The 27,488-nt window shown below is 39.1% G+C and overlaps 1 long non-coding RNA gene across 1 annotated transcript in view; it reads right to left on the minus strand.

The window, feature by feature from the left end:
* The window catches only part of LOC125755457 (uncharacterized), a 50,961-nt gene that overhangs the window by 5,796 nt on the left and 17,677 nt on the right, over positions 1 to 27,488 (minus strand). The window lies entirely within an intron of this gene.

Consider the following 27,488-nt stretch of genomic DNA (forward strand, 5'->3'; position numbering starts at 1 on the left):
AATAAATGAAACAAGAATTGATAGTACAGCATGATAGTTTTGTGTTGTGTTTTTTTAAAGGCCTCTTGGAAGAGACGTTAAAGGCTGGTGAGGGTTTGATTCAATGGGGTAGATGGGATGGGGAGGATCAACATGAGAAAAGGCATAGAGATGGGTGTGTGAACACTTCTTTGTAGATTAGTGGATTCCATATCAGTGATTACCTAAAAGGTAGGCCTAAGTTACACCTTGCACAAACCAATGAGAGGGCCGTCTCACCCTAACCTAGATCTTACCTTTTCTGACCTTCCACTGCCCTATTCAGTAGCCTACCTGATCAAGGGGAAGTGGGACAAAGGGTTATAGGGCATATACGCCTAACATTTTGCTCAGGGAATATTCTTGCATTTAGCCTTGACCAATGATCCTGGAGTAGCCAGGTTGTGATTATGTTGGTTTATTTATATTTCTTTTACCTGTCCTAGGCTCAGTACTACCCTCTTAAAGGACCATTTTGCACACTTTTTCACCTAAGCATCAGGTAATACAAGGAGTTCTAATTCCTCCCACACCATGTCAATGTTGAAGTTAGCTTCTGAAGAGCATTCTCTATTAATGTTGATATTTAACACATTTACACTAAAACAAAATGGTCCTTTTGGTTGCATTTTAGAAAATCTCAGGTCTCTGGCTCTGCCATCTGTTCAAGACAAGGTGTAATCCCATTGCGTTGGGGTCCTTGGGCCTTCCCCTAGTTATCTCTTGAAATAGAGCCCATCTGGACACCAATTCATGGCTGTACTTTCTGGAGATTGAGGAAGAATAGCTTTTAGGAAAAAGCGAAAATCAAAGTGTCCAGCCAAGTCATTTGTCTGATATGATATCCACCAATTGGTCTTATTCTGTTATAGATATTTTAAAGTTACAACTTTAGCTGTTGTATTCTTTCTTCATGTACTGTTAGCAATTCAAAAGAAAGAACTAAGGAATAAAAACAAATAACTTTGTCAAAACAAATTTAGAGATAATTCTTCTCGGCCCTCAGGGCATTAGTAGGGACCTAGAAAGCATAGTCTTAAATAATTTAGGGAGAGTTTCTTTAATTTAAATTTTTGGCTTGGGTTAAAATCTATGTTTCCCTAGGATATATTACTCTAAATTGACACAGATCATGTTCAATTTAGAGTGCCAAAAGAACACAATGGCTAGTTTTATTAAGGAGAAACAGAACCAGAGGTCGAGAGTCATTGGTTCTGGAAACCTGAAACAGAGAGGAACCAGAATGTGAGAAACAGAGAAGAAAGCTAGGACCTTAAAAACAATGATGACCAGAGAACAGCTTGTGCCTTCCTGCATTTCAGTAAGTGATATGGGAAGGCTCAGTAATGGCAGAATGCCTGGAAAGTTAATAAGAGAAACTTCTGGGACTTCGTGTGTCACTGGGCTACATTGGCCCAATTTATCCCAGATGTGACTACCACAACTAACAAATCATTTTTTAAAATTTTCCGTCCCCTCCCTTTGTGGGTTGGTAAAAAAAAAAAAAAATACTCATTCTAAAGATTCAAGACATTGAAATCTCTCCTGTGATAGAAAAATGAGAAGCTTGACTCCTAGGAAACACAGAATGGGGTTTTGCACTGATTTTTTCACTCAGGTACCATTTGTATGACATTCTCTCATCTTCCTCAAAAGCATATAAGGAAAACCTGACTGTGAATGGATCAATACATTTTAACATTTCTTTCCATCAGAGTATTATGCGATAGAGAGGCACACCCTCCTTCCCAAACCGTGTCACTTTACTATTTTAGACTCCACCAAACTGTAATTTGGGGAGAGAGGGAAAGTTGGAGAGAGAAACACAGAAGGGTGTCGAATGACATAAAAATAAAAGAGATGTGAGGGAGAGACTGGAAAAAATAAGAAGTTTGGTCCAGAACAAGAATTGCTAACAATTGCATAGTTGATTCACTAAAACTATGACTTTTATGATCTTCTACAGCATTATCAATATTAAAGTACAACGAAGGGAGGCCAAAGGAAAGGCAAGCCATCATCTGTCATCTTTACCTCAATCTGGATGTCTCTCACCCACCATAAAATGGCCCAGCCAGTTCTCTAGTCTGAGCTTCCTCTTGTCTTGTCTTGTCTTGTCCTAGGCCGTCTCCATTACTCATGCCATCCTCTCTTCTGAAGCATCCTTCCATCTCCTTTCCACTTCCATAAATTCCATCTATCTTTTCCCATGTATGTCCCAAGGCTCTCCCTTTATGAAACTTGCACTGCCTCTTCCAATTAGGTTTAAAATCTTCATTTTCTGAATAACCAGTGACTTATTCAGACCATGCTTTCAACACTTGGCATATTATATCTTATTTGTTCCAAAAATGTTTACTGAACACAGACTATGTGTCACATACTGTTTTAGATGCTATTCACTGTTTTCATGGAGTTGAAAGTTATTTGTATCCTGTGTCCCTAAAGTCCCTTAAAGGAGGGACTATCTCATTCATATTTGGATCTTCTGCATATCTCCTGCATTTCAAAGGCATTTAGTAAGCCCTGTTGAATCAAATGGTATATAATTCAAGCAGCAACATTTTTTTTTCTTTCTTTGAAGGATTCTGTCCCATAAAATCAGTCCTTGGTTCTGTTAGTATGAGTGGTTCCCTGCCTCTAACATGGAGAGCTTCTTTCTTTATCAGGGGAACAAATTAGTATAATATATGCTGAAGACATTAAGAAGACCCTCCAAGCTGGACCACTGCTATAAAGGTTCACGAATTTATTTCCAAAACTTTGTGAATCTTCTAATATATTGTCTTCCCTTGTTTTGTTTTCTGTAGATTCTCTAAAACATTCGTAACCTTCTGACATTGAAGAATATTACAAAGAGAAGTTGTTCTCAGTTCTGAGGAAAAGGACTACTGGGTCACAGTATTATCACTTGACAATTCTCAGGAATTTCTCTGGAGCATTATCTTTTAGACTGGTCTGCGTTGGGCCAGTTAAAATACCGTGGTGGAGTTAGCCATGTGGAGCCATGAGCTGACCATGACGTCTGGAAGGGCAGATAGCATTTCCATCGTGTTCAGTCTTTTTTGAGTGAACTGTGTTCGGTTTGGGGTATTGTGTCTGGTAGACTCTCAATGCATAATTTATTTAATAAAAATAAATTAATAAAAGGAGAATGAAGTCCGAATTTGATAAACACTAGTGAGATTATTCTGGAATAAGATTATCAACCAGAATTGAACAACCTGGGTTTTAGCTTCTCTGCACTTCACTAACCCATGGAATTGTCATTACAAATGTTGATATTTGCTGATATTATACAATGCAGCACCATCTCCACCATGTGTCTGTCTCCTCTTTAAAGGCTTGCCGTGAATGAGGAACCTCATGGTTCTTGGTGCAGAGATGGGCACATAGCAATGGGCTAACCTTATGATAACAGGAAAATATTATTGTAAGAATGTAGTGCCCCAGCTACTCTCTGTAGTTCCTTAGACCTTTAATGTTCTGAAGTGCATCAGCTGTATCTTTCTCATAGTATATAGCCCCAACATGAATTGCCATTTCTTCAAGGAAGACTTTTTTTAAAATCATATTTTCCCCTAGTTTCAAAAAACAATACTCGAAAAAAAAACTCAGAAAAGACAGAGAATACATACCAAGAAATAAAATAAACCATTGTGTGCCATGGTCCCATTGTTGGCCTCTTCCTTTCATACTTTGTTATAAATATAAATGTCACTAATTACCATGGGATAATTAGTGTGGTTATTTGTGATCCTCTCCAAACTCTAAGATTTTCTGCCTTAACAATGAACCCTAAGTCAAGCCTTCCCTAGAATGCTGAATCTAAACCTTTAGTGTTTTCTTTGTAGAAAATCATGATTCCCAGAATTTGACTTGGCCTGTTAGTTTGAAAACTCCTTGGGAACTTGAACTTAGCATTAGCAACCACTCTGTTTCCCGTAGATCACGTTTTCACATTATTTCTTAAGAATTTCTGGATTAATGAATGATATTTCAATGTGCTTATTCCCTCCAGTTCAATTACTAGGATCTTGTTGGTGGAGTAGGGCCCTAAATGGCAACCTGGAGTCAGGTAGGAGTGTCTCCTCATGCGAGCCACGGTACTATGCTCACTGCTCCAAAGCTGTGATACCAGATTTATGGTGATGGCCACTTGGATGCTGAGCCCTTTATGAGGAAAAGTCTCCCTAGCAGGAAAAAGATACAAAGCATGTTTCATTTGCTTCATGTTTTAAACAGATTTTTCTTGCCTAGAATATTTGGTAGAAGAAATTGTCCAAGTGCACCTAACAGCATATGGCAGATTACCTTGGCTATTATAGATCTCAGCTCTTGTAACATGAACTTCTTTGGAAAGAAAAGTAAGTGATATCTTCCAACCTCCTATTGTTAGCACAAACACTTTCCCATGGGTTTATAGGAAAATCAACTTCCCAAGAAGATGAGTGGGACCAAATGATTGTCCCTTAGAGAAAGAAAGACAAGTCTAACTCACCTCTCTGGATTTATCCAAAAGCAAAGTATTTGGAATTCAGAAAATCCCAGGAAGTTAGGATTAACAAAAAATAACATGAATGACCAGTGAGTGGTGCACCTCACTATTGATGCTAGAAATGGTCAAATCCTATTAACAAGATTGTGTATTTAAAAAAAGTCACTGTGGAATGTGGGGAGTAACAGGTCAGTTGTAAGCAAATAGGGTCAGAAATTTCTGCCCATGATAGAAAAGCTGGAATATTTCAGAAAGATACCAATATGGAGTTAGAACAGCCAATGGGCCAGGTTATTCAGAAGATACATGATCTCCACCACTCATAAGAGCAATGCAAAATAAGAAAGTGGGGTTATCCACTCATAATCTATAAGAAAATCATAAAAACAAGAGTTCAAAAGCAATATTCATTTGGCTTTGTAATATTTTTCTTTATAATTATACCTCAAACAAAAATTTCCAGTTGTTGATTTTTAAAATAAAATTGATGTTACTAAAATCCTTGTAAGAAACTGCCCCTCACCATTCCTGCACCTATGACATTAAATAATTTTTTATTACTTTTTAATTGATTAATTGATATTAGGATGAAAGAAAGTCCAGTTTCATATTAAAATCTTCCATGAATAATTCATTTTTATATTATAAACTTGAGTAAATTTTGGCATTCAGGGTTCTCTCTTACATGTAAATTCTAAAACCAAAATGACTTAAAGGGCACTAGGAAGTCTTTAAAATCATTTTAAAAGGTCTTGATATTCACTTAAGTAAATATCTTTAACATCTTGGGACTCCAATAGTTTTAAAGATCTGGGGTAATACTTCCTGTTCTCTGCGTGTCATATGTGTCGTACAAGAGACAATGCAGTGAAAACTGTCAAAATACTATGAACACTGAAAATATTACTGTGATCATCACCATAGAAAATAAACACCCTGATGGAAAACTAGGTTTTAAAAGAGACATATCACTTCTCACACTTGTTATTTTTGGTGGTAGAAGCCTGGCAGATCCCTAAATCTACTTCATCCCAAGGATATGTGCCCCCATGTCTCTGATACAGTCACCCAATATAGCGCAGCAAGGCCATGCCATTTATTGGTTCTCACTGATGGTGTTTTTCTGTAGAGCAACATGGATATTTGTAGTTTTTTTCCTCCTTTGAAGTTAAGCAGTTGCATGCCACTGACTGGCCATGACACCTTACTTCATCTTCTTTCAGAAACTGTATTTTCTTGGAAGACTATCAATTGGTATCTTATAGCTGACCACCACTAGAGTCACAAGTCAGGGCCTGGAGGACTTTGCTACAGGTTAGCATCCGCTGATCGTGAGAGCAAAAATGCATGGTCCCCTGTACGGCAAAAGAACCATGAAGGTTGATGATGAATGACCAGTGGATCAACATCTTGGTTGAGTAGCTGTCTTATGCCTAATGTGGAGGGCCAGGTTTATGGAAAAAGACACAGTCCTTCCTTCAAAATCTATACAATGTAGTTGAGAAGATAAATATAAACATGAAAATTAGCACAAAATATAGATTTTCATCTTCATGAAAATTTGGATGGCACAGAAAACAAATGATGAAGGAGTTCAGGAAAAGTAAGCTGAGGGTATGGATTATAGAGGAAGTTTCACAGAAGGAGCTGAACTTGTGCTCTGCCTTAAGAGGACAGGTAGATGTTAGAAGGGGAAGTGAGGATGCTGACCCATACCAAGCAGATGGGCTGTGTGGGGAATAGTGAGATAATGAAAGGTCTTGACATCTTGTCAAAGGAGTTTAGACTCAGTGCAGCTGGAAGTAAAGACTCACTAGAGATTTTGAGCTGGAGACTAGCCTGACTATATAAAACAGCTGAAAATACAAAACGGCAATCAGTCTGGGACTTTTCTCATGGGTACAGAGAACTGAGGGATTAATTCAGGTATGACAGCCTGAATATTTTCCATGGCCTCCGAAGTGGACCCAAGATCTCTGATGCACATTCCTCTACAAGTCTGTGTCTAGTACAGGTATAAGTCTAGGCCCCAGTCATAGCAAAAGGTCACTTAGGAGCAAAGGAGAAAATAGTTCTGGATTTTTAAAATAATTAATGAAGTTTATGCTTACTCCCCAAATTAGGCGTCCCCTGAACTGGTGAAAATTTACAAAAATACTCCTGTTCATAATTTGTGATAGTCACTCCAAAGGAGACTAATGTGTCCCTTTGTGAAAGGCAGAGTGATTAAAAGCACAGACTTTAGGGTAAGGGCTTCTAGATTTGGAGCTCTACCACTTATTAGCTGTGTGGCCTTGGATAAATTTCTTAACCTCTCTTGGGCATCTCGGTTCTTCATTTGTAAAACAAGAATAATTATAGCACCTATCTTAGGGGTATGTTTAAGAATTGAATTGGCCAATTTTTTGTAAAGTGCTTAAAACAATGAAAACTAAAGGCAAACTGCTATGTAAGTATTTGTTAATAAATAATAAACAAGTAATATGGAAAAAGCAGAATTTTTCTAAAGTAAAGTATTAAGGTACCATAGGGGTTTAACACACTGAAGAGAGACAAACATCTTAAAAAATTTTAGGTCCCTGATTACAGCAGTGTATCTCAACATGGGAAGATAGAGGGATGTTTTGTCCATCTGGGACGTTGGCAATGTCTGAAGACACTTTTGGTTATCACAACTGTGGTGCAAAGGCATGGGGTCTGAGGGAGCTACTGTCATCTAGTGGGCACAGACTAGGGATGCTTCTAAACATTCTGTATAAATAGGAAAGACTTCCACATAATGAAGAATTATCTTGCCCAAAGTCTTAATAGTATTTAAAGTTCAGGAACCTGGACATGTTACTGTTCATTACAAACATGAAATCCTAGCAAACATAGCAGAGTGGGAGCAGAAGGAAAGTCTTGAATGCATCCCCTAATGCACTTCTTGTGCTCTTAACATCCGTCTGCTAACCCATTTTAAAATTATGGTCAGTGACAATGGTTTCCTATTGCAGGCTGTAAATAATCATAAAGAGTGGAATTTAGGGAAGTATTTTTTTCAGTTTAGTCCTTAACTATGTGCTAACATTGTCAATATGTCCATCTTTACACCAAATAGAATGTGTTGTACAAAAGAGGATGAAATCCCCTTCCTCAGAAACATTCTCCCTGGCTGAAGAAACCAAGAGCAACACTTAGCAAATTATTAGAGTGCCTCATACAACAGTGGGTGACCAAGATTGAGAAAACAGCTTGACACCGCAAGCACTGCAACTAGTCCTGGAAAGAAGAAATTAGCTTCATTTCAAATTTTGTGAAGGCTCCATGCAGTCCAAGTTGAGCTGGAGTTGTTAATGGGGTTTTGATGGATGCGGGAAAGGGCATTCTTTTGGATGGTACTGAATTAGTGAGAGCATGGTGGTGAGAATATGCACGTGTCCAGGGCACAATAAAGAATTGTCTCTGGAGGGTTATTTCAGGAGCTGAGAAGAAGGAGAAGCTTGGTGAGAATAGGAAATAAGTTTGGATAAAGATGGAGACAGTTAAGGCATTTAGACCCATCCTTGAAGGTTATGGGAAAATATACGTCCAAATTCTTCATGCATAAAACAACAGAACAACAACAAAACAAAAAGAAAAATGTGTCTAAAAACACTGGGTTATATTGCTTAAAGGCAGACTTCAGTAAAGAAAACACAGGGATGGATCATGTGTCCTGCCCTTACTGTGAGGTGAGGAGAAGGGCCTTCTGCTCTGGAGACCAATGCATAAAGCACAAGCTGCTAAATCCGTGTGCTTCCTGGGAAAGGTGTTGTTTAACCTAGCAACAGTTTGAAGTTTATAGACATTTGCATGCTGAGATGTGCTACCGCACAGCGCCATTTACAAACACTGCCATGAGCCCAGCCTTTAGCTTGGGGTGGGTATTCATGTTTACTTAGCTATCTGGATTTTTTTCTTTTCTTCCATTTTTTTTTTTTTGGTTACTAAATTATACATGTAAATCAATATGTATCTTGAATTTACATATCAAATGCAAATGGTGCGACTGTCACTTTTTCTCCTGTTCCATATTTGTTCTCTGCAGAATGAATACCATATGCACCTTCAATGAATCACTCTGGGCCTTTGCCCTTCTTTTCAGAAAATCATTATGGATTAAATAGGGAGAAGAGTTCTCCAGAGCATTCCAAAAAGCCAAACACTGCACATGGCCAAACAGAAATCAAGAATCAGTTCCTGTAAATCAGGGAAGCCTATCCAATATTCGACAATAGGGGGTGGTGGTGGCTGCTACAAAGGGAGGAATGAATGCCTCACTTAAATATATTAAGTTTAAAGAGAAAATTAAATTAAATCTGCTGGGAGGTGGGAAACAGACTTAAGCCAAAGAGCCCAAGGGGTATGCTTTAGCTGCCATCATCCTATCCATACACATGTGCCCACAGTAGAGATGTAGGACTCAGGCTATAAACACTAAGAGGGATCTGTTCCCCATGCTCAGTGCCCTCATCAAGGATAAGCCCTCCCATCCCTAGGAGGTCACCAACATTCATCTGTAGTCCTAGGTTCCTTATACAATGACTCTCTTCTCCTTGTCTGACTTACTTGCCTTTTGAGGGTCCATGGCCACAGCTGGTCTCTCTGAGCAGCGTCAAGGGCCCTTCTTTCTATCTGCCAGCCTATCCACATTGACTTTCAGATGGCATAGCTCATTTGGCCTTCTGAGTACTCAGTTCAGTGGTTACAACCCAAGCTCCATCCCAAAATCCTCCCTAAGGAATTTTATCCACCTTTAATACAAAAAAGAATCAGATAGACCTCCAGACATGATTGCTAGGAATATTTTGGAGCAGAAAAGCAAATTAGCTCCCCCTTTGCCCTCTTCTAATTCCACCTCTGAAATTCCACTCAGCTATTTCTGACATTCCCTTTCCTCATGTAAAATAATTTCTACCATTAACTGAATAAAATGGGCAAGATTAATTCTGAGATTTTTTAAAAACTAAATTTGAGTTTGATCCTTTTCACCATATCTCATTGCATTTTTTTTTTTTGCCAGTTCAGTACAGTTTCCCATTAAGAGCTATCAAATTCAATCAAGGTACTCAATTCTTGTGGTTCAAGTTTTCTGAAATTCAGTGTTCTTCTCTCCTTCTCAATGAACTTTGCTAACTACATGCATAGAGTTGTCATTCAACGTTAGTTACATCGAACTGATGCATTTCAAGTCTTTCATATCCAAGACAGGAGCAATAAGACTTTAATCATTTCCAAATGGAAACAAAGTTCTCCGATCTTTGACAGCCGTGCTGTGCCAGCATCGTCGATGCTCCTGTCATCCCATCCAAGTGGTGAAAAGAACTCTACTACCTTTAGTTCTGACCCTTCCCCACCACTCACCTGTCAAAGGGATGCCTTGGGAATCCAATTATATACAAAGTGAGGTGGCTAATTTCAAAGACTGAAACATTTCATAATTCTCACCACTACCTTCAAAGATGAGAGTAATGCTCAGAGTACCCTAAAATAACTTAGGCTATGTTTATTTAATTTACTTCCTCCATACACACATGCACATATATCACTTTTTTTTTTTTTTTGATGCTAGAAGAGAAAGCAAACCAATGTACACTGTAATGGAACCACTAATGAGCTGATGTTATCTGCTGGCCTCTTTAAAATGCTGTTCCCTTCCTGCTTTGCATTTGTTGGGTTATAATTTTAAATTACACATGCATCCTCAACTCTCGACCTCACCCCTCCTCTCTGGAGCTTTCTTCTCTCCAATTCTCTGGGTCATCCAAGAATCATTTCTTTGGGAATTGATAGAGATTCACACTTCTAAATGCATGTGTGTACGTGTGCGTCCACACACATACACATGTACAATAATTTAGTACCCTGCGATTTTAGATTTTATATTGAAAAAGAATGTGTGTGTGTGCATAAACTCTTCTTGTGTATACGTACACACATTCATCCTATATCACCTTTCTTCAAGGTAACTTTTTGACCTTCGTTAACATTTTTTGTTTCCTGGGGAAATTTTGTTTCCTAAAAATGCAGCTTTTTGTTTGTTTGCTTGTTTGTGTGTTTAAACAAAATCACCAGTGCCTAAGGAGAGTCACTAAATGAAGCTTCCTAGTTTGGAAAGAGGAAGAATTGATGTTTTGTTGGGGGGAAAGCGTGATTTCTTATGAATAAGTTTATCACACAACTTCCCCAAGATAAGCTTGATTTTCATCTGCTAACCTATATAATTATTAGTAGCACCTGTTTTACTTTTAATGGTTGCCTGGTTTGGACCATAAATTATATGATCATTGTTATGCCTAGCACTTACATGCAGTATAATTATATTTGCTGATGAAATGTGTTTGCTAAAAAAAAAATGGAGTGCACAGGGGTGCCTGGGTGGGTCAGTTGAGTGTCTGACTTTTGATTTTGACTCAGGTTATGATCTCAGGATGGACAGATGGAACCCTGCATCAGGCTTCATGCTCAGCTCAGAATCTGCTTTGGATTCTCTCCCTCTGCCCCTTCCCCAGCTCACACACTCTCTCTCTCTTTCTCTCTCTCTCTCCCTCGCAAATAGATAAATAGGGGCACCCGAGTGGCTTAGTGGTTGAGCATCTGCCTTCAGCTCAGGTCATGATCCTGGGATCCTGGGATGGAGTCCAGCATCAGGCTCCCCACAGGGAGCTTGCTTCTCCCTCTATCTATGTCTCTGCCTCTCTCTGTGTCTCTCATGAATAAATAAAATTTTTAAAAATAACTAACTAACTAAATAAATAAATAAATATCTTTATTAAAAATACACAAAGGTGAAGAAACATTTCAGAAAGGCCAACTTTTTTTTTTAATTTTTATTTATTTATGATAGTCACACATTGAGGGAGAGAGAGAGGCGGAGACATAGGCAAAGGGAGAAGCAGGCTCCATGCACCGGGAGCCCGATGTGGGATTCGATCCCGGGTCTCCAGGATCGCGCCCTGGGCCAAAGGCAGGCGCTAAACCGCTGCGCCGCCCAGGGATCCCCAGAAAGGCCAACTTTAATTCAAAGTGTAGAGTAAACCAATAATCTATGTTCAACACTCAGAAACTATCCTTGGCCTGTGCCAATTATCCCCTGAGCACCTAGGATCTTCATGCTAGTCCCTGACTTGTCTACTCCCCCTCTAACTTTGCTATTTGTCACCACAGCCTACTTTAATACAGTGAAAACTTCTCAAGTCTAACACCAAACTCAAATAGCATAAGAGACTTTTTCAAATTCTGAGTTCTAGTAAATGACAGAAAAAGGATTTGGACCCAAAATTTGACCACAGGTTTAATGGTGGATCTACCACCCTCTCTGTGCTACTGGATCTGAACCCTCACATCTCTCATCTCCATTGCCTCAAGCTAGTCCACAGAGGTTCATTCAGTGCTCTGCTTCATCAGAGCTTCGGATGTTCTTGGTGTGTGTGTGTATGTGTAGTGGTTCCCTTATCACCCAGCAGGAATCAAGACACAGTAAGGTACTGTTTGAATCTGCTTTCCAAGGCGAGCTCACACCTCTTCTTTGCCATTCAGCCCAACAGGAAGTTAATGCTCCACTAAACTCAAAGCACTCCCAGTCTAAAGTTCTAATTTCTCAATGAAACATAAGGATCTAGTGACATCTCTTTTCTTTTGTCATTTTTTGTGTTTATATGACTCCCTGCCTGGACTTTAAGCACCTCAAGAGCAGAGACAAGGTCATCCTTTAGTTCTTATCAAGGGACCAGACACACAGAAGTTGTTGAGTGGATTTTGGCTGATGACCACTGTACACCATGGGAATGAAATCCTCAAGTTGCACACTTTAGTAAACTCATAGGCTTCATGGCAATGGAAATGACACCTAAGTAGGCTTCTTAGCCACCGGGTAAGTGTAAGGCACTTGTTAGACACTCTACATCATGGAGCTCAGTGGCTAACAGAAGTGGAAAGAGCTTTACAGGTTGTTTAATTCAAATGCCTTTTTTACGGATGCAAACCAGGCTGACAGCTTGTTCAAGGACACACCACAAGTTGGTGGCACTACTGAATCCTAAAATGCACACTGATGTCACCTCTCCTCTTCTGTACCTCCCCTGTAAGCCATGCCCAACCTTCAGCAAAGAGACTTTGAGGCAGAATATCAATTTCCTAGTCAGGGAGTTTTTGATTTGGCCATGAAATAGAGGCTCATGCTCCCTCAATATCATTTCTTGGCTTTTTTTCTTGTAATTTTAGGATTTTTTTCCCCCAAGTCATCTCCAGACCTGTAATCTCCCAAACTGCTTGTCCACAATCACTCTAGCTCTCCACAGGAGGGAATCATCTGTGGAGTGGCTACCAAAAGTCAAGAATATTCCTCACAACATGCCTCTGCCAAGATAGATCTCCAGACCCCACTCTCACTGCTCTTCACTTTCTCCTTTGGATTCCTCTTACATCTTTCTCTCCACATCCCAGTGTCATTCAGCATCACATTTGTATGTGCCTAACTTCTTTCTCCCTCCTCCTGCTTCCATATCCCTCCCTCCCCCCTTCTCCCCTATAAGCAGACATTTGTGCTCAGAGGCACCATACTCTGTCTGGCTCCAGGCTTTTTCACAGAAAATTCTTCCCTCACAACCCTCAACCTTCAGTCCCCCAGCCCTCTCCTGCTCAAGAGTTCCTTGGCGATTTCTCCTAAGACACAAAGCCCTTCATTACTAAGAAGCTGCTCTCCAGGGAACCTATTTTAAATAATCAAACTGAAAATGTATGTCTTTTTTTTTCCTTAGCTACATTTTGTAGCATTAGTAAATATTATACTATTTTTATTTATAATTTAGAGGCATTTCTTAGTGTATGTGGTAAATTTTTATAAAAACTATTTGGACCATCAATCTAGTGATCCATATCACAAGCCTGTATTACAACATAGTACTCAAAGTGGAATCAGATTAAATTTGACTCGCAAAGCCTCAGGAATATAGTTTACATAGCACTTTATATTCTATAAAAGATGCTACTATGACACAAAAATTCTTACAGAAGCTAACACTCCTGAAATGGTTAGATATGAAATTTAAAAGTTGAAAAGAAACTAAAATGGCAACTTATTAAAGAGGAAGAGAAAAGGGGTAAAGAGAGAGACTAGTTTTGCCATAGCCATTCATTCTTACAAAGAGAAAATAGAAACATAGATTCTTTTTACAGGGTGCCCAGGCTGTGTGCACACAGCCCTCAGTGTCCTCCCTCAGCACTCTGGGGTCTCCAGCCTTGCATGTGGTTCCTACCCTCTATCCATCCCTTATTGGCTAGGACCCACCTCAGGCCTAGCTCTGCCTTCTGCTTACTCAAGGCATATTGTCTTAAATCCTTCTCTCTTTTCCCCAAATGATTTTCTCAGTCTTAGCTTTCATTGTCTCCCAGTTCAAAGCTATACATTTTCTGAACAACTGAGTCAAAGCCCTTTCTTCTCTCTTCATTCTGGCAAGGTCCTAACTTTTCCTTCCTGCCAGACCTCAGGAGCTTCTTAGCAGTACTGGCCAGCTCTCCGGGGGCATGATAACCAGTATGTGCCGCCTGTTTCAAATAACACCCTGCCCCTCAGTCCATTCAGCCACCTGGGGAGGATAAAGTGTCCACTCCTTATTCCACGGACCACCTGTGGGGTTGTCCTTCACACTGTCTCCTTTAAAAATTGGGAGGTTATAATACGAGGGAAACCCTGCCCTCCAGCAGCTTATGAGTCCAGGCAGAGAAGTCACCTACACAGGGAAGGGAATGAAGCACACAAAGGCCAGAAGCGCCCTCTAGGGTGCATCCTGGTATAGGCAGTGGGTGCCAGAGCATGGCAAGAAGAAAAGGATCCACATGGGGAAATGCCTGGAAAGGCTGAATGGAGATGGGTTAGTTCTCTCAATAGGCGACATGCTGACTTGCCCAGAAAGTGAGGGGGAGCCTGGTGCCATGGTTCCCACTGCAGCCTTCCTCTGCACCACCTGGCAGTCTTAAGAAAGCCCCGAAGCTCTAGCAGCCAAGTGCAGTGGGAAGGAGGTTTGGGGGTTAATGAGTTTTGTTAGCGTGTTACTTTAATTGCTGTCATTATTTCTGAGCATACGCCTAGAGGCTTGCAGTGAATGCATTTTATTATTAATATTAAGCATTTTGTACAGTACTTTCTGTTTGCAAAGTGCTTTACAATCATTAATTAGTTATCCCTCCTGACACCCTTTCGAGGTGATCCAGGGCTCACTCACGCCCCTGTTCACTTAAAAACAGCGGCCCCAACATGTTGAGGTTAAATGACTTGGCCAAGGTCACCAGGCCCATCAGGGAAAGGCTAGGATTAGAATTCCCCTGTCTCCCTTCAGGCTGGGGCTGATGCTGCTGGACGCAGCAGTTTCCCTGGACAGAGCTCATAAATGTTACAATAAATAAATAAATGGAGCTGGAGGCAGAAAAAAATGGTTCCAAAGCCTCATGACCAAGGCCTGGGGACACCTCTGTCACAGTGGCACGGAACTGGAAATTGCTGAGAGAAGAGCAAAACTGAGCTCAGTCATAACATAACCTTCACGTTCTCCTGGCCAGTTTTAACGGGTCCTCCTGGAGGTCCTCCCTGTCCTTGTCGTGGGCTCCTTTGAGTTTCCTTCGCACATTCCTTTTTAACTCCGAAGGCATTTACTGCCCCAAAGGGCTCCACGATGTATAATAAGTGGTGATGCCTAGAAGAGCACCGTGTCAATTTAATTTGAACCAATTTGACAAGCCTGATACACTTTCAGGACAGCAGCCCACCCAGCGACAACACAGGACTTCTCTTGTCAAGTCCTTCCCCTGCCATTTCTCCTGCAGGTAATTACCACAGATCAGGAGACCGATTGTAAACGCGACATTTTGCTGACAACACAGAGCTGGGGAGAAGCAGGAACTCCAGTTTGAGAGGCAAAGAAAATGCAACACGATGCGCTGCCCTCTCTAAGCCACTATGCGGCAAATGAAATTCAGTCTTGACAAACGCACGTTCATGCCATTGGCCAGGGAGAGGGGCGGCCGGGAAAGTGCTGACCTACAGAAGGAACATTTTCTAAAGGTGTCCCTGGACCGTGCTATTGGAAAAAAAAAAAATCACAGAGGGGATCATCAGAGCCAAGAGCCTCTGGGAGTTGTCTCTTTATTTTAAAATAACACATCAGCGTGGGAAAAGAGGGGTTTCTCCCCCCTACTTCTTTCCCTACACCTGCCCACGCCTACTCCCTAGTACTTCTGCCAATTGGAGTAGCTCTTAAAGACATTTTCCAGGGATTAGTGATCAAAGCCGACATCCTGTAAGGAAATAGAGATCTTCTAAAAACAGGAGTACCCGATTTAAATCTCCTTATGGCAGATGTTTTTTTTTTTTTTTTTTTTTTTTTAAGGAAAACCTGTTTTGCCTCAATGCAGGCAGGACAAGCCCAGCCTTGATTTATGCTCATTACTCTCACAATCTTCCTTTCGGATGTGAGGGGGGGGATCATGACTGTTCAGTTCGTAGCACATTTCTCACTTTCACTTTGATGGTATTTCCAGAAAAATGTCATAGAACCAGATGGGCCACCTTCCCCCGCATCTCCCAAAGTTAGCTTTACCTTCAAGGAGAAGAAAACACCATCACACCATCAATGGCTTAACACGTATTTTGCAAGATTTCCTTCTTGGGTTTGTTTTCTTGTTTGAAGTACTCTTTCTATTTTCTGAAGTGGGTATATCCTAAGGACCTTTCACCTTGCTGGGTATGTTGAGAGCACTGGGCTGGCCATAAAGAGTAGACACATGAAGAAAAGATACCAGGCTTACCATTTAGGTGAATAAAGAATATGGATTTGAAAATAACAACTCTGCTTGGTTCTACTAGAGATGGGTCAGACAATCTATGTACAGAGATCTGTGGATAGGCATAAGAATAATCCCTTGGGAACTCAAGGAGGAGAAGGCTTAAGCAAACCTTGAGAAATGAATACACTTACCTACACACATAGGCCACACACACACTCATGATCTTTTGTTCTAATCTAAAAGTCTCATTTGACCTATAATTGTTGACCTGTGCTCTTTGAATTCTACTTGACAGTGCTCAAGGTTGTAGAAGCTGGAGAAGACTTTGATTTGGAGTTTACTTGGTTCACACTGAACCTCAGGCCTGACTCGGAATTTGTGGTTTCTTCAAAACAGGACTTCATTCCTGGACACAAGAACTTGTTTCTCTTGAGTATGACATTGTTTCTCCAATGAGGTCCTAAATGCCTGAGCTGACCCCCCAGGGTTCCTTCATCTACCCTCATAAAGCCCTCATAGGGCCCTGAGGCTCCCAAAGGAAGGGAAGTTGTCATTCCTCCTGGAGACTGCTCATTGTCTCAGCCCCCTGGCAAGCGGCCCCCTTTCCTGGTGGCTTTTCTCCTTCCTCTGACACTGTGTCCTGATGAGGGATTGCTCACAGGTCCTTTCAGAGTGGCATTGCCTCACTGTACAAATTCTTTTTGAGTGCCTGTTAGGTGCCAAAATGCCACTGATTTCAGCAGTTCTTAGTAATAATATGGAAATAATAGCCAATATTAATTAAGAACCTGTTGTTCTTGTGTGTCATAGATGCAACTATGCTAAATGCATTGCAGCATTACTGCATAATGCAGTCCCTATAACATCCCTAAGAAGCAGGTATATCTGCTGTCCCCATGTTTAAGGTGAATAACCTCAGGCTTAGCGACATTGCTAAGGATTTCAAGATTATATAGATAGTAGGTGACTATGGCAAGGCTTGCAAGCAACTCTGGCCAGCTCAAAACCTTCTGCTCTTAGTCTCTGCCTTTCTATCTGAACACAAAGGACATGATGATATGGAATGTACACTGAATTGTTGTTTTTCCATCAAAACTACTTTGAACCTAGGTGATAGCTTAGGGTTAAAAAAAAAGATATATGAACAACCAAAATAGATATTAAAAATTCCATGTACTAAAACACACACACACACACACACACACACACACAAAACTTCCATGTACTGAGGCACTTACCTCTGGTTCACAGGAGAATTATTAAAGTTTTTATTCAGTGACTGTTGATTCTTTTTTTTACAAATAATCATCATCTTTTGTTCCTTCACTTACCAAAGGGCAAAGAGCAATCACTCTCCCTTTAATTGATAAGGAAAATGAAGTTGGTGGGTATTATAATTCTATTCCCAAGGAAATAAAGCTAGTAAATGGAGGGGTCAGGATATCAATCTGTTTTTCTGAGTCCTAACCATGATTTTTGAGAGGGTTTTCTGAAAAAATTTTCTAAAATAAAATTCAAATGGTCAATTAAACTTCATCCCTGTAAAAGGGTCCTTGTACAAAAGGGATCATAACTTATGGCTTGCTATAATTGCAAAAATATTCCTCTAATCCAAACCCTCATTGAATGATTGAGCTCTAAGACTTTACGGAATGTGAGAAACCATGTATTTGAAGGATTCTTTTAAGTGCGGTTGTACCAACCTTGACTAGAATTGGTCATGAATCTAAAATATGACTAGCCTGTGAGTTAGCTATAACTAGCCCAAAGTATAAAAATGTATAATCTCCAAGAAGCTTTTAATGCCTTCACAGACCATGCCACAACTGGCATGGAGTTTTAAATCAAGAGACTGGTTTTAAGTTTCTTTAGCTGGTTAGTATCAACATAGTACTCTTACAAATATTCATAAACATCTCAATAATCAGGTCTTGACAGGCAGAAAATAAAATATTCTTACAATAGTACAGGTAAGAAAAGCTCAATGAAGTTTTTCAAAGTCCAAATTAGTGACTATGTTAAACAGACATGAAACCTTATTAAAAAATACTGTGCAGGTGTGCAAACTCACAGGTGTCTCCAGCAGAGGCCCTGGCATGTTTGTTCCAGTGAAGAAGTAGCAAACATGTATAGGTGAACCTCTGGAATAGAGCAGCCCTCCATCTCTACTATCAAACTTGTTTCCTCTGTAACTCTGCCTCAAACCCACCTTGTTCAAGGATTAATTCCTTCAGTACAAATTGTGTCTTCATCTAAGGACTTAAAAAATTATATCCTAAGGAATTTCCATTCTAGAAGGTCCATATTAATGACATGCTTATGACAAAACTCATCAAGATTTAGTCCCAGTGTGGGATTCTGTTGAACTTACCTCATTCTCTGTGGATATGAGGGATTTGAAACATTCCCACAGGAAATTTGTATAGCAGGTATAACTTCGAAATCCCTATATCTAATTTAATTTAACACAACATATGTTTACTGAACATCTGAGAGATATAAGAGAAAATACAAAATCTTCTCCAGGTAAATGTAAGCTTAGCTGAGAAGAGAGGATCTGTACACAAGAAATAACAAATAAACAATAAAGGACAATATGAGGTTCAAAAATATAATAAAGCATATTATAGCCAGAATATATACTAGAGTATCAGAGGAGAGGTCAATATCAAAATTAGTATTGCCCTAAGATACTGAGGGACTAAACTCCTGCCTGGACCTCTGACGTAAAGATGAGTGATCATCAAGAGATAGATGAGTTTTCCACCAAAAAGAGAGGCAAGATTATGGCTAACATATGGGCAGGACATAGGGAGTTGTGAAACAAACTGATGTGAAAGTCACATGTTCAGATGAGGTTGGAAAAGAAGTTTGGTGCACTAGAAAAATGGCTGCCCCCATTCATCCCGATATGGACTCATAGAATGTTCCTCCCACATTCACAGAAGAAACAACTGGCCCCAATTGCAAGTTGGAGGGACCAGCCAGAGCTCCCTGCAGATTCTCATTGAAATATTTCTCATCAAGAGGACATTTAAGAGGATAGAAAGGGGTGCAAATGGCCAACAGGAGGACTCACTGAAATGAAAGCAGCAAAATAATTTCCCAGATTGCCACTGACTATTAAAATAGGCCATGAGGGTCCATGGTTATTACTTTAACAATTAGTTAATTTTAGCAGCAGGGAGGCCATTAGCTGACCAGCTCACTCCTCTGCCCAGCATATCCTAGCCAATGAGCTGTGATTGGGGCAATAAAAATGAGATTGTGCCTAGGCAATAAAATATTTAGACTTTTAATATGTTGGTGGAAATGGACTACATTTTAAAGTGACAGAGCATCATATTTTCCTTCTCTTTATTTATTTTTCCAAGGCCAATGTGCCTAATCGTTGCCTCAGCAATCTGAGAGAAGGTATAATAAAAGTAAAGGAAAGACTGTGAGAAGAAAGAAAATTAATGAAATTAAAAAGGAAGGACTCAAATACGTTCTGTGTGCAATGATGAGTAGAAACACTTCGATTTTATTTCCAAAAAGGAAAACACTACATGTGTAAAATTGCAGTATGAAAATCAGATTGGCATCATTTATAAAGACTGTGAGAATCAATGATGTACACATAACTTCATCTGTGAGTAGTGTCTATGGCTAATGTCTTTATCCATAAATGTCATCCAAATGTAAGTAAATTGCCAATTTTAAATTAATTTGCAGAACGCATACAAATAACTTAAACATTCTATATGCAAGTTAATGTAAATATTGCAAAACCCCTGAAAATGGAAATGAGTATGCATAGCTTTCTGCACCAGTAAAGCCAACATTCATACTACTATTTTCTTTCAACTGAGGTTTGTTTTTCTACACCAAATGGTAAGTGTAATGTAAACTTGAGATTTATCCTGAGGTGAGCATCCTGAGCTTTATCTTCCTTAAAATCCTCCCTGTTGCATATATGTAATAACAGCCATCCAGTCAGAAGTGGTCTCTTTTCACCCATGGTCTACAGTTGAGCATCTTTGCTCTTATTGAGAATGCGATTTCCCATTTTCTCTCCCTACCCAAATACTACTCACACATTAAAATGTATTTTGTCCATCCTGAGAAATTGAGCTTCCTATTCATAAATGCACCCACTTACCACAATATATTAAAAATTAGCAATATTGTAAATAGATTTGGTTGTGATCTGAAGCAAGTAGAGAAGACTTTACAATGAAGCTGACACCTGCACAGCCCTTTAAAGACAACTCTTGTTTGGAAGGGGAAGAAGAGAGAGCCAAGCCTTATGGCTAAAAGATAAAGCCCAGAGGAGAGAATGTTTAAGGAGCACAGTTGCTATTGTTTCAAGGGCAAAGGCTGTTTGACATGAGGGGGACTTAAATGCAAAGCAGTAGAAGAGTAATCTGCACCTTACCAACTGTCCCCCAAGCCAGCTGGTTCAACACAAGGCACAACCCTTTCCAGGCCATGTTATGCATCCCCTGGACCAACAGTTCTCTTTGCTTCAGACTCTCAGATGGGCAGCCTTTGCATTGCTTTCATGGCATTACATCATCGTTGAGTTCTTGGCACATCAGTTAGCTTCAAATTTACTAGTATTCATTATTTGTTTAAAAAAAAAGAAAAAAGAAAGAAAGAAAGAGGATAATTTACATTTCCTGATTCAAAGCCAAGGCCTATTCATCATTGCCTGCACATCGCTTATAAAGATGATAAATGAATGTATAGTAACTGAACCCTAAAACAAAATAATGTGTTTTTCTTAAAGCTTCGCAGGGCTGCATTTCCGTTGTAATTAGTTGACTTTTTTTAATCAAATTCTGTTAAGCGGCAGTCAAAATGAAAGCTGATTTTCAGACTGCTAAAAGCAGCCCAAAAAAAAAGAGAAGAGGGGAGAAAACAAGGATATTTTTTCACATTTAATGCTACAAAAATATCAAGGTAATTGCATAACTTTCAGAAACAGCAAGAATATAATCATGTCTTGCTGAGTGTATGATATTCAAATATAGGATGCTAGAAGAGAACTTACTATTTGATAAAGAATAGTTAAGGTGCTGTTCCAACTTGGACAATCTATGGAGAAAAGGACATCTTTAAGTTTTTTCTATGGTTCTACATTCCCCATAGGGTAAGTTTCAAATCCCCAGTTATTACCATTTAAGTTGTGCACTTCAACCTAAACTTAGTGCCTGTTCTCTCAAAAGCATTTACTCATTCCATCTTGTGGTTCCTCGTTTTTGAGCCTAGTATTATTCTTTCTTCAATAGTGCTGCTCTACCCTTCACCTGCCTAGTTCCTATTCTAGTTTGTATCAATTCTCTGGGAGGCCTTCCTGATATCTCCATTTCTCGATGTTAACTCATCCTGTAGCTGCTCACATTTCACTCAGCACACGTGTGAAATTTTCTGTATTTTGTTCTTAGATTTTGACTGTTAATTTATCAGACTTATTTCTGTGTACATGTCTCCTTGCCTAAATTTCATAATCCTTAAGGTGAGGGGTGCAATTTTCTAATAGGAGTTTCTATTGTTCACTGACTAACCACATTGTGGGGGAAAAAAAAAGCAAGTTCTCATCAGACTACAGCAGAGATACCAGCTAAGCAATGTGACCTCTCATCTGTTGAATCTCAGCCTCAATGGACCTGAGAATCCAGGTTAGCCTCACTGCCTTTCTCTTTCCAAGAAAGGAAGTGGAGGGAAAGAATGCATATCCATTGTCCTACTTGATACGCGTTGGACATCTTTTTCTACATAGGACCTGTACCTGGAATACATTTGAAGTATTTGAAAATCATCTTGAGTAACCTTGTCCCTTTTACATTCTTTCTGTTCCACAGCCCCAATTTCGCAAACACTTAGTCATTCACACAAAATGTGCCAGGGCCATTATGATCTTAACCTTTTCGATTTTTAATGAGTTTATTGGGATATAACCCCATTGTAAGTTGATAAAGATCTGTATAAAGAGATTTATTATAAAGAACTAGCTCGTGAGTTTCTAGAGACTGAAAAGTCCCAAGATCTGTAGTCAGCAAGCTGGAGCCCAAGAGAGGTAAGTGCAAGTCCATGTCCAAGTCTGAAGGTGGGAAAAGACTGATGTCCCAGCTTGAAGACAGCCAGGAAAAGAGAGAGAATTCTCCTTTACTTAAGCCTTCTGGTTCTATGCAGATCTTCAATGGATTGGATAAGGTTACCCATACTTGGGAAGCAATCTTTATTCAGTCTACTGATTCAAGTGTTCATCTCATCTAGAAACACCCTCACAGAAATATCCATAATAATGTTAACTAAATATCTGGGCACCATACAGTCTAATTAAGTTAACACATACGATTAACCATCACACTCCTCTTTGGGACCTATTGTACTAGTTACCAAAAACACCATGGACTATGTGCCATTCTAAGTCAGCAGGAAGTCTCTTGTCTTGTCATCCTGCTACATACTGTTTGTTCCTTCTGCCCTGAATGGCTTCCCTCTGCATCCTGCTACCATTTGTGTTCACCTAGAAATAATCTTCTACCCATTTTTTAAATTTTAACTCAAGGGCTAATTCCTTTTAGGCCTCTCTTGTTTTCCTCAAGCAGAATTAAGGTTTTCTTCTGTTGCCTTTTTAAGCAACTGATGAGAAAACCCATATCGTGTTATATTGTAATTTCTTACTTATAAATATAAAAAGACATATTTCTCACTGAACTATAAGGCCCTCCAGCTCAAAATGTGTGTCCTTCAAAAAAATTGCATTTACTACAACCCATTATGTTAAAAAAAAAAAGTACTTCAATGAATCTCTGATGATTGAAATAACCCATATATGAAAAAAAGCAGGGTTAGAAATCAAATGACAAGATATAAAGCTGTGACAGTATCATCTCAAGAATTAGCTAAGGGCATATTTCCAGGACTCCTGATGGCAGAGCATAAGGTGGCTTCCTTTTCCATGCAAGCATGAGCACTCTCTTCGGTCTCTGCAGCATTATCCCATCTTCCTCTGTACTATTCCTTCTATTTTGTCAGGTAATGGGTTGGCTCCCCTCAGAGAGCTCTGTGGGGACTCTTAACAATCTCAGCACCAGCACCTGAAGAGTATAATTTTCCTGAATATCTCCATATAGAAGGAGATAGGATGCAACGGAGAGCCAGGCTGAGTACTCTAAGTACCTAAAATGTCATTACTCAGGCCAGATCAGGCACAGAGCACCCTGGAACCACACAAGAAAGATTAGTAGATGCTGAGGGATGATTCAAGATAAAGGAAAACAAAAGCTGGGGAGCATAGATAAAGGGAGCCTTTCTATCTGAAGCATAGTGCTCCTAGACCCTGCCTGATGTTAAGAACACTGGTGCTAGGCACCATGACACCTGCGTAGTTTCACTCACAGTGCTGGAGAAGTTCTTAAAGTCCTGATCTGTAAAAACTCTGTCAAGAAGCAAAATGCTTGCTTGGAGCTCTAAGACAACGGCAGGCAAGTAGAATGGGAGTTTGCATGGGATTTAAGCAATGCCTTTGGCAGAACTTGGTAAGTGGAGGATATGGATCTCCAGCCAATAGATGGAAAGTATTGAGAAGAAACACAGGCACTCAGTGAGGAACTCTCATTATGGTCTTCTATCTCTATGTCATGAGATTATGAGTCACAGAAATGTCCAGCCCTCATATTTGTGTGCCTTAATTACATAAGAAAGATGTGGCCTGCTAGATTTGAATGTGGTCTCTTAGCTTTCCATTGCTCCCAAACAACCCCATCTGGTCTTCAAATCAAATATGTGTTTTCTTCAATTTTTAAGGGAACTGAGAACTGGCCTTCTGTGACTGGGTAATTTACAGCCAGTTCTCCTATGGCATGTTTGTGGCAATTATATGCAAATTGGCCTACATGGGCACTATAAGCATGCCTATTCTGACTGGTGGCAACACCATATTTCAGGTACCAAACTCCAGGGAGAATTGAATCCACAACTAAATTCCCACGCTCATATTTCACACACAACACAGACACATACAACACAAACTCACCCTACAAGTCTTGAGGATTGAAGCTTTTGGATATGTTGCCCAGTTCATCTTGAAGATTTTTGCTGAGCCAGTCCATTCTAAGGACTGTTAAAAAGATGGGATCTGGTGGTGCTGACTGGGTTTTTGAGGTGATACCCTTAGTGTACCAGGTAGGGTTGTGGAAAGTCCACATAAACCTAGTGTAAGTGGTCTTACGGTTGATCATAACTGATCATTTACCACTGGATTTTAATCAACTGATAAGAAATGAGCACTGTGAACACCCATGTTTATTTGTGAAGTAGGACCTCTGCAGAGCCAGAGAATACTGCTTCATCATGGACTAGATACGCAGACACATCTATTGTCTCTATCCTGAGGCAAGAGTAGCTGGGATGTAAGAGAAGTTTTGTTCAAGGAAACCAGTGAAGGCAGTGTAAGTACCACCTCTGAATACAGTCTTTTGGAGTATGAATGTTCCCCTGTCCTCAACTTCTGCTGGCTTCTATATCTGCAATTTTGACTAATTCCCATTTAATAATCATTTGAGTCCCCACTGTACTTGAGTTCACCATGAAGTCCAATATTTCACTGGATATTCATCCCCAAGGATATCTGAGAATTCCCAAGGAATGCTTACTACTGTCCCACCATCTCTCACCTCAGGAAACCACCTATTATAGAGGACAACACTTCTTTCTTCCATCACTTTTCACCAAACCATAATTGAATCTCATAGGTGACCACTGCTGTGCCTTGGCTACATCATTTGGAACAGGAGTGGAATCTACTCTAAAAAATGGATAAGAACAGGCTATAAGAGTTTAAATTTTTAAAAATCTTCAACCAAGATAATAAAACAGATTTGCAACATAGAAAAAGCCCTTGATAGTGGTTACAAAATGTGAAAATTTCTAGACTGAATAGGCTCTATCTCCCATATAGTCATCCCCTCAATAAGAATGCTTTTATCATTGTCCCCCTGTCTGAAGTATTGATACTTTACTCACACTTCAAAGTCCAGAATATGGATGGTGGGGGTGAAGAGGTTCTTTCCAGTCTCAATCTCATATTCATACCTGTGTGAAGCTTTGCTCACAATGACACAGATTTATATCATAATGCTGAAGAGATTGTCTGATCTTTGTTATCTACATATGATCAATAGGCTTACTAAAATATTCCCAACAATGAAAAGTCATACTAGGTAACAGTGGCTACATTTTGTTAGGATACTACTGGGCTCCAGAATTACTATCCTAATAATATTACATGTGTTAATGCATTTACTCTTCACAACAATTTTATGAGATAGCTATAATTATTATCATTATTATTATTATTTCTATTTAACTGTTTAGGAAAATTAGATGTAGAGAAGTTAAATACTTTTCCAAAGTAAGAAAATAAAGTAACAACTAAACTTCACATGTAAATAGTGAAACAGAACCAGAAACTGCTATAATTTTAGAATAATAGCATCCCTATCTCCTATCATTCTTGCAGCCTGCCCCACCCCCAGCTCTCTCACCTCTGCCTCCAGGCACGAACTAAATTTGTGTTTATAGACCTGTGATCCAGACCATTTTATATATATATATATATATAAATTTATATATATATATAAATGTTTAAATATACATATATATTAACTATACATTTAATGTATAGTTAATGTTTAAATATACATATACATATATGTTTAAATATATGTATATATAATAATTATCTTAAAAATCCAAAATTTCAGTCACTTATCTGGCCCTAAGATTTTCAGAGAAAAAGATTGTGAGTCTGTATCACATTATAGAAATTCAGTTAGCTTCAAATGCTATAGTAAAGTTTCCCAGACCAACACTGATGAGTAACTGGGAGTGTAGCATGTGAACTGAGTCCTTGACAACTTGGTATGAACAGACACACACACACACACACACACACACACACACACACTTTGGCTAACAAATCCTAAAGAAGTTCAAAAGCATGGTATTAGTCAGATTTGATAGGGAAGAGTAAAGGGAAAATGGAAATAACAAATAAACAAACAAATAAAGAGGCAATGGATGGAATGAAATGATACAGAGGTAAAGAATGACCTGATGGAATATTGCCAGAGATCAGACCTAATTTAGTCCTTCTAAAAAAAAGCATCATTGGTTTCTAAATTCCCTAAAGAGCAATGGCATCAGATTGGAGAGAGAAGGCATATTTTGACTCGATCAGAATTATGACTTAATGTATGTCCTTTATGGCACCTTTCATACACAATATTAGCTTTGTATATCCTTATTTCCTATATGGTTCCCCTTGCAGACTATGACTCCACAATGATAAATAGAATCTAGCACATGCAACCACCATGAACAAGATGTCCTCAGCCCTGTTCTTTGCCACTTTCAGGCAACAGATCAGATTAGATCATGACAAATATAACTGAAGAGTATTACAGGAAAGACAGCATGGCAAAGAAGGAAGCATATATACATATATACCCCATCAAAGAACTCCCTCCATTCAATTATAACCCAAATAACTTACTTGGAAATTCATGCTATTATTGTCAGGCTGAAATTAAATAATGAATATAAAAGTGTTTGGAGTATGTTTGCATATGAATTAGCATACATCTAATCTACATCATCATTTTTAATGACTGCATTATATGGATATACCAAACTTACTGAAACAATTCATTATTGTTAATCATGTAAGCTGTTTCTAGGTTTATCTCTCACAGGAATAATGGGATAAATAGAGTTTTATATTTATCTTTATGTTCCTATCTAGTTATTTTCTTTGGGAAAAATATGAAAAGTAGATATGCCAAAACCCCTTTTATTTAAATTAACTTCATTGAGGTAAAATTACATAATATAAAATGCAATATTTGTTAAGTATATATAGTAAAATGAGTTTTGACAAATGTGTGCAACATGCAACCACCACAACAATTAAGATACAGAACATTTTTATAAGTCTAAGAGTTGTCTTGAACCACTTGTCAATTCATTCTCATCTCTTACTCCTGGCTCCAAGCAATCACTGATCTGTTTACTATCACTGAAGTTTAGATTTACATTTATAAATGGAAAGCTTTTGTGTCTGGCTTCTTTTATTCAGAATAGTATTTTTGAGATTTACCTATGTTGTTATATTCACTAT

The sequence above is a fragment of the Canis lupus genome, chromosome 7 (genome assembly GCF_003254725.2).
Source record: "Canis lupus dingo isolate Sandy chromosome 7, ASM325472v2, whole genome shotgun sequence".
NCBI classification, from domain to species: Eukaryota; Metazoa; Chordata; class Mammalia; order Carnivora; family Canidae; genus Canis; species Canis lupus.